This window comes from Oxyura jamaicensis, chromosome 2 (genome assembly GCF_011077185.1).
Source record: "Oxyura jamaicensis isolate SHBP4307 breed ruddy duck chromosome 2, BPBGC_Ojam_1.0, whole genome shotgun sequence".
Lineage (NCBI taxonomy): Eukaryota > Metazoa > Chordata > Aves > Anseriformes > Anatidae > Oxyura > Oxyura jamaicensis.
Window position 1 is genome coordinate 75,007,336 of NC_048894.1, and position 9,028 is coordinate 75,016,363.

Below are 9,028 nucleotides of genomic sequence, written 5' to 3' on the forward strand. Positions count from 1 at the left end.
CCACTAGACCATACATATAAAATGAAAAAAGACTAAATAACATTTTATTCAATGCAGTAACTGCAAGTTGACTTTTTAATAGGAATATTTGTAAATTCTTCTGTTCTGCTATTTCTTTATGGAAGATACAGGGTCTTTGCAATAACTATTTATACATAGTTCTAAAAAGATGAATATGCATATAAGTATTGTTTCTGATATAATTTATTCAATTTTAATATCAAAACCTGTATAAGAAATTAGATTTTTAGTTCAGAATTATGTCCTCAAATTTGTCACAAACTTCATATTGTAGTGTTATGTTTCTGCATTTCTAATTGATTTGATACTCCTGCACAGTTAAAAGCAGGAGAAATTTCTGGCTTTGTCTTCCTTTTTAGTCTGTTTCCAAGGCAGATGCTGATACAGCTTGAAAAACTTTCTAACATAACCACATGTTTTATGCACATACTAGCCTGTGAAATATTGCAGGTAGTTCATTTTTGAATTGGTCTCAGAACAAGTGACAAGCTGAGCCTGAAACACATCGGACTGCTATGTGCAACTCTTTCTGTTCAGGCTGTCAGGTACAGGTATCATGTCTTTATTGTTTGGTTGGTAGTTTTGATACAGCTGATGAGATTGTTCCATGTGTGAGGTTCTGGTGAGAAAACAGAAGGATGTGGGAGGAGTAGTCAGAAAATTTGAGGAAGGAACATATAAAGTGGCAAAAGGGATGCATGTGTTACAGGACACAGATTACAAAACAAGATTACAGGACAGTTGAGATTGGAAGGGAATCTGCTTAAACCTGGTCCAACCCACTGTTCAGAAGAGGTTTAACTTTGATGTTGGAATCTATTGTATTCAGAATACCCATTTGGGTCAGGAAACAACAGTGAACTTGAAAGCTTTGTTCTCTAATTCACCTGGTAGTGATGATGCTGGGGCTTCATAAGCTATCTTCAGAATAGTTCCCTTTAAAAACAAGGTAAAGCATCACGTAAATTCAGTGTAAAGCTCTAATGGAGATTCTCAGTTCCTTGCTTATTAGCTATCAGTACGTTTACTTTTAAAAACTTTCCAAGGTTCCAGTAGATTTAAAGATCTGTTTCTAGCCTGTCATTTTATTGTTTTTACAAGCTTCCCAAAGTTTAGATGCATGACAACATGCATGGTCAGGGTTAGCATCTCATCATGTACAATTTGAATTGTTTGACATGCCATAATGTATATAACCAATGGCCAGATAAGACTCTTTCCAAAAAAAGAATTTCAGTGTTTATAATACAAATTTGAGGAATTAGAAATTGAGTGAGTGGGTTGAGGGAGTTATACATGACATTTGAGAGGTTGGAGAAAAACAATGCTAAGCACTGTAGAAATCTAGAATTTGATTTACAATGGTTTGAATGAATTGAGAAAGACTTTTGCATTTAGTTTTGAACCTTCCACAGCTGCTAATTCTGATTGTGTTGTGTTGTGCTTTCATCATTACTTTACTAAGTTGCCTTATTAGTGGAAAATGATTTCTAAAAGAACTCCACTCTCTGCCATGAGTGTTTGAGGAACCCAAAATAACTCAGAGGTTTGTGCTAACTAAGCATGAGTAAACATTATTGAATTAAATGTTGAATTATTTTCCAGGCTGAACTAATTGTTGTACTTTTGAGGGACTGTAAAGCAAGGGTAATTGCATTGATGTCTATTAAATATTTTCTGGTTTTCATAATCTTTACTTAAAGTATATATATATATTTTTTTCTACAAGGTTAATCTGATTTGAAAAATGAACACCTTTTCTGTCTAGACCAGATGACATATTTTATTAAGATTTGCAATGCACTTACAGACTTGAGATTGAATTTATCAGTAATTTTTCAGATTTTATAATGTAATTAAACCAAGACATTTCAGAACTTCCCTTCTGGTGTGTTTTTTAATTTCTTTTTCTTTTCTTTTATTTCTTTTTTTTTTTTTTTGACAGTAAATAGGAAATTATAAAATTACATTTTGTTTTACACAGGAAAAAGATTTCCTAATTTGGAAGCTTTTTTTTTTTTTTTTTTTTTTTTTTTAATATGTGACTCTTAATTATTCCTACTCAAAAATATATAAAAAAATAAAAAAATATAAAATAAAATAAACCTTAGTTATTAGAGCACTAAACATTTCCTAACCTTGGTTAACAATAAACCTATGAACTCACATATTCTATTTACTGGCATAATGTATCTTCTCTATCTTTTTTATTTAATGAGAGGACGAACAACAATTCAGCAAGAACTGAATAAACCCTATAATTGTAAGAATAAATTTCTGTAATAGGTGTAGAAAGCTTTTTTGGGACAGTGAAAATAAATTCATGTAATGTTTATATGTTATCAATCATAACAATGATTCACTTTTCTGAGTAATTAAAACTAATGCTCTGGATTTGGGAAAAAAAGAAAAGAAAATAAAAGAAAAGAAGCCACATTACATTAGATAGAACAAAGATAATTCATGAATTTCATTTGGCCTTTCACATTAACCTAAAACCTTCAGATCTTCCCAGATTCCTACAGCTTAACTGTGGAAAAAAAAAAAATGAGACAAAACAGTTTTAAAATGTTATCTTCTGATAACATTTGGGAACTACTGAGTTCTGTGTTTTTGAAAATTTATTACTCTGAAGGAATGATCAAAAAATTTTGTGGAGTTTGCATGTAGAAATAGATCACTTAGAAACCATGTTTGGTGTTAGCAAATTCACCTAGGAAAATGCATATTTTTTCATGAAATAGCAGTTAAAATAGCTATGAGATGAAATTAGATAATTGCTTGAATGACTTTTTTTAATGCATTTTTGTTACCAAATTAGCCACATCTGTAGACAGACAGAATAGTAAGGCAAGTCAATCGGAGGAACTATTGCAGACATCCTACTTTATTGTATTTAACTCTTTAGTGGTCCATAGAGATGTATTTCGGAGAAGAATTACAAACTGATTCAATGTGCTGCATTAAAATATGATTGAAATGCTTTTAAATAGCTACCAGATACTGTGAAAGTGTACCACGGCATTTTTTCATAATGATTTGATGAACAAGTATTGACATTTAATTTTCTTTCTCTTGTTCCTCTCCTCTCCAATTTTGGACACCCAATATTACTTTTATTAAGTTTGCTCATCTTTACATCAAAGATTAATCAATCTGAACATTATGCAAATGTAGCCAGGTTGTAGCTCCTGAAATGGCATGTTTGCAAGTTGTTTGGCCATTAACTTTCCATTAAGGTTATGTAACATTTTCTCCAACAAAACCAAGTTTTATTTGTAACTTAGTCTTCTGCTGAACTTTAGGGAGATGAGTCCTTCTGCAAATTGTAAAACAGAAAATTGAAATTATTTGGATGCTGTGGTGCTTTTTTTCTTGTGCCATGACAATATCATAGAGTCACAAAATGATTGTGGTTGCATGGGGATCATTTGTGGGGGTTCACCTCTGGGGATCACCTAGTCCCAATCCCCTGCTCAATGAGGGTCGACTAGAGCACGTTGCACAGGATCACATCCAGGTTTTGAATATCTCCAAAGAAGGAGACTCCACAACTTCTCTGGGCAACTTGTCCCAGTGCTCTGTCACCTTCACAGTAAAATAAATAAATAAATATTCTCATTTTATCATGGTGTAAAAGTCTGCAGGTGCAAAGAAGAATGTAAAATCCTCTCCAATTTCAGATTCTGTTTTCCTAGTTAATTTTTGAAAATTAGTTAAAGTTAGTTAAATTTTACATGAGGTAGTGTAAACACATTTGCTGAAACTACACTGTTACTGATATGACACGATAGGTTTCTGTAGATGACTTATTTGAACAAGTCTGCTTTGAAGCTGATCCCCCTCTCTGTTGGATAGAGATTTAAATCTGGCATTCCTATGAAGTACCCATTCCTTCTTGTGGAATCCTATTTTTCAAACTTCCGTCTTTAAAATTGAGATAATTACAGAATAAAAGCTTTGAGTATGTTATGGTCTATTCCAGTGGTTCTGTCCTCTCTGGACTTGCTGTATCTTTCATGAAAGATGACTGATCAGACATTTGTTCTATGATACTATATTTTGTGTATGCAAATATTATTTTGTTCAGTATTTTGATTCATATTAAGTTTCAGTAAATCATTACAAACTGTTTTTTGTTTTGTTTTGTTTTTCATAAATACTATCTGCTTCACTAATGATTACTCTTTCTTCTACATATCGTTGCATCTTACTTTAAAACAACATCCAGTCTTTCAAATAGTGATGAATTTTGATCCTTTCTTTCTAAGTCCATGAAGTGGATCTGTGAAGTCCATCTGCAAATGCAAATTTTTGCTACTCCTTTATTCTTTTCTTTAATACATTGAATAGTAGTAGTGACAAGACCCCCATTGGCAGAACTGTAGTGGACACAACCCTCCAAAATAACAAAAAATATTGATCAATGTTTTTGACTGTTTTCATAACTAATTCTGTGCTGAGCTTTTAAGAATTTTCATTTAAAATGTATGACTGTAATGTCCATGTGAAATTTTCACAAGATAGGATCAAAATGTTATTTGAAATATTCTATTTCTTCCCAAACCATGAAGTTTTATTACTTCAGTAGTTTCCTCCTGGAAGGCTGTTAAATTGTTAAACTGATTGGTTTACAGTTTCTTGTGTCCTTTCGTCGATATATTTGTCTTTTTCTAGACACAGCTCTTGTTTGTTCTGAAACGTAGCTGTTAACATCTCTAAGACAATCTCCACAGATTTGTAGTGCATTTTTTTTGGGGGGGGGGGGGGTATTTTTATGGCTTCCAGCTGTTTTGAGATATTTTTCTTTAAACTAAGGAGTATCTATACTATTCCTTCACTATTCTAGTGTATGTGTTTACCTCTTTATTCCTGTCTGTTGCATCAATCTTCTGTTCTGTATGTTTCTTAGATTCAGTCACAAATGGGACTGATGCAATAGAGAGTATTTTTAAACATAGGTCCTGTAATCAGTGAATGAGGCACATTCTAGAGTCAAACCCATAGTCACAGCTTCCCCAAATGGAATATTTGGTTTTGCAGTATTTTAAATATCTACCCTTCTTTTCACGAAGCTTTTGTCCTGTCCTTCTGTTCCAGCCTTTGCCCAGATCTTTCCAGCTTTTTACAGTCATGTTTTGAACTGCAGTTCAAATTTTCAGTCTTTCTTTCATTCTCTGAGGCACATGTCCATGCTGTCTGTGCTAATAAAAAGTCTGAAGGAGTGTAGAGCAATCTGGAGAAATACTTTTTTGACTACTACAAATACTGGTGACCAAGTATGTCTTCAGAGGAGCTCCTTTCAGCTGGCAGTATCTCTGATGTAGATGAGTGCTGATCAAATTCCTGTATCTTTAAAGGCCAAATCTATGCTTCTTTTGCTTCTGCTTGTTGACTGATTTGCTTCTACAGAGCTTTTGCATAGGGAAAAAAGAGAGGGTAGAATTAGAAATTCATTGTGAAAAAACTGTCCATCCCTCATCTGGGCAAGGTAAAACCTCAGCTGATCATCAGGTGGAAGGAGTCTCTCAGCTGTGTTGATAACACTAATTTGTAGTCATCTAATGAATCTTTTTAATAACTGAAATAAAAGAAGAAACATGCTAAGTGCTTCAAAAATTTTGTATAGTCTGTCATCGGTTTTTTGGTTTTCTGTACCTACTGAATTATTGACTGATGTTTTCATTGGATTTTGTCTGCTACTGAGGAATTATCAGATATTTGTGAATCATTTGAGGAACATACAAGGTTAATGCTATTAATAGTTATATATAGAGAGAGAATCCTAAAAGAAAATATATGTGAATATACGTGAAAATATATGTATCCTAAATGAAAATTTCTCATGATATAATAAGAAATCAATAGAAGTACACAGAAATTACTCTCTTTTGTTTGTTTGTTTTCTGTGAAGCAAAATACTTCAAATAAGACCTGAATATGCACATTACATTTAATGTGGTAGGTATAAAGAAACATTCTGTGCACTGAACAAGGCAGGAATCTTGGATAACAAACAAACAAAAAACACCACAAACTGTCATCTATTCAGGTATTATAAGAAAAATATTCAGGACTATAAGAAAATGTGCATGCAGAGGGAACAAAATAAGCAAGTATACTGGTAACGTTCTTGAAGGCTTGAGTGCATGACTTTGAAATATAGTGTCCTTTCAGTACAAGATTTTTGATCTAACATGTTTTACACCTGTGTCTACTAAGACATTGTAGATTTCTCTTTTCACATTTTTTTTCCCAAATAAGATATCAGAAAAGATAATGTACACTGAGAAAGTTATATTTCTGCATATCCTTTTTATGTAGATATTATATTCTAATATCCTCTGGAGAATGCAAGGCTGGAATTTTTCTTAACGCTGATTGTATTCTTTGATGTTGTATATTAAGATGTGTCCTGTCTTATTTAGCTTTCATGAATGGCCATGTATTTTCCAGGGGTTATAATATGAAGTAATTCTCACATTTAACTAGGAATATTGCAAGTTTGTTTCTGCCTAATATTCATTAGTTTTTAAAAAGCTGTGAAGAACTGAAATAAGAAAACCCTCCAAATTGCACTGTTTGATTTTAATCTTAAAAGAAGCATAAAAACTAGTACAGTATAATCCAATATTATTCTGGTATTATGTTACTACACCTAATGAGCAATAAGGACTTGTTCATTTATCAACAGAGTATTTCTTACATGTCTTTAAACACACACATAGAATATTTGCCACAAAGAAATACTATTGTTCTGTGTACATTTTTCTTTTATTTTTTGATATTTATTGGCACAGGAAAAAGTTGTGTTGAACTGATAAGAGGCCAATTATTTTTGTTGTTGTTGTTTTTTCCCTTTTAAATAATTTTTTTTTTTTTTTGTCATCTCAATAATAGCTTTCTAACATGAAAAATGTCATTAAGGTTGTTTTTGAAGCGGAGATAGAAAAGAGTAAAGTAGCCAGTTTAAATAAATGAATATAATTGTCAAAAATAAAACACAGTTCTCTTGCTCATCACTTTCATATTTTGTCCAACGTATTAGTAATTTGTACTCAGACAGGTAATTTCCTTGGGCACTCATATGAGTCTGAGATGAGAACTGGGTACATAAAAAGGCACATAGGGTTTGGGCACAGATGCTCTGTGGTTAGAAATGTGGTGGAAATGTGTCAGGTTTTGAAGTGGGATCCAGATTTTCTTAATTATTAGTTATATTGTTGTAATTCCATTAATGAATTATGGAATTCATTAATATTTCACAAAACAAACAAAAAACACAATAGCAAACAGCACATATTCTTTTTCACAGATATGCCTGGAAATACACTGGATTTAACAGCAAGCTAAGGATCATGATGTAAGGATCATGTCCCAGCAACTACAAAAGGAAATCAAGATAAATAATGTGGTAAGCAAGTAGCAAGACTGTGGTAGTGCTTCCCTGCATTATATTTCTTTTCTGCTGGTTGAATTGCATTGGTGGAGATACAATATGTTCTATATATTCCTTTTTTTTTTTTTTCTTTTCTTCCCTTTTTTTATTTTTTTTTTTTTATTTTCTTTTTTTAGAGATTGAGTAATTTCTGTTAATAAAGGATCTATATTTATTTACTCTGTGGAATAAAAGAAGGAAGTTTTGACATGTGACATCATTGGATCTGGTTATGAATCTCATCCACATCCAGTTTTATTTTGCACTACTCATGCTATGTATTTTTTGACTGAAAAAAAAGAATGATAGCTATGCATTTAGGCCATCAACACAGGAAAAATGTCATAAACACAGTCATAGCAGTAAGGCTCAAAACAACAAGGTACATTTAGTAGCAAAGCTTCAGTAAAACTGTTATAACCAGATGTTGTGTCATCGCTCACATAAGGTTTCAGGCTTTTGAGTGACAGGCACTCCACAGCAAACTGGCAGCATTAATCAATATGTACAGTAGGTAAGATTGACCAATCTGTTCCTACTGTGGAGTTATTGCTATGTTATTTTATTCAAAACCCAAACAAATATTTTAATTTGAAGAGGAATTTTATGTCTCTTGTCCAAGGTATTCTGGTCTCAGTGTTGATACTTTAAACAATATTGGTCAGTTCTCAATTAACAGGAAATACTAGTATTTTTAAATCTTTCTTCAATAACAGCAGTGGAAATCTTGCTGAAACAAGGGAATAAGGCTTCTATTAGTAATTTTCCAGGTGGTTCCAAATCACTAAGTCCTTGTGTATTTTCTGTCCTGTTTTTAAGCATGTCAAAACATGATTGACAATAAGTTGCAGTAAATGGCACCAGACAATGTTCTCTCTGTAATTTTATAATTAAGTTTGTTAAATGTAAGGTTCAGTGATACCTGAAGCTAAAAGAAAATGGAGTGGGATTCAGCTCAAAATTCAGACAAAGAAAATTGGATGTCTGAGATCAATGTAACCTGCAGTAGTATTCAGCTGCTACGTACCGACTCGCATTTTGGAGTGGTTGTACTCATAGATCTGTATCATTTGCTGTCTTCGGCGTTGCATACGCATAAAATTTTGCACTTTTTTGATTTTTAAAATGATTTCCTACAATTTCTGAGATAACTCAGCTTCAGTTTGTACCGGTGTGTTTTTATTTAGGGGTTTAAATGTTATTTTTAATCAAGCCTGTAATACTTACATCACATCCACATCAGGGAGCATGCTTTAGACTGTCGTTCATAGAATATTGGCTTTTTCTTAAAGGACAAAAGCCAATATGTTTTACAGTAAATACATCTGTAAAGGTAAATAATTCCATGTGTTTACCAGAATTGGTACTCTAAAAAACAACAACAACAAAACAAACAAAAACAAACAAACAAACAAAAAAAAACTTTGCAGCTGCTATTAAGTTCAATTTTATTCCTCATCTGTTCTGGAGCCCTTTCTCAACCTAAGCACTTCTTTGGGCCTAGCAGCCTGGCTGTTTATCTGCTAAGATCAGAAAACAAGACAGTCTTTTTATACATCATAATGCTGT

General features: G+C 32.6%; 1 long non-coding RNA gene across 1 annotated transcript; it reads left to right on the plus strand.

The window, feature by feature from the left end:
• The first annotated feature begins 387 nt into the window (after positions 1–387).
• Positions 388–8,778, plus strand: LOC118162022. The gene is made up of 3 exons (XR_004748259.1): positions 388–566; positions 7,337–7,457; positions 7,597–8,778. It is a non-coding gene; the product is annotated as an uncharacterized LOC118162022 (long non-coding RNA).
• Positions 8,779–9,028: the final 250 nt, after the last annotated feature.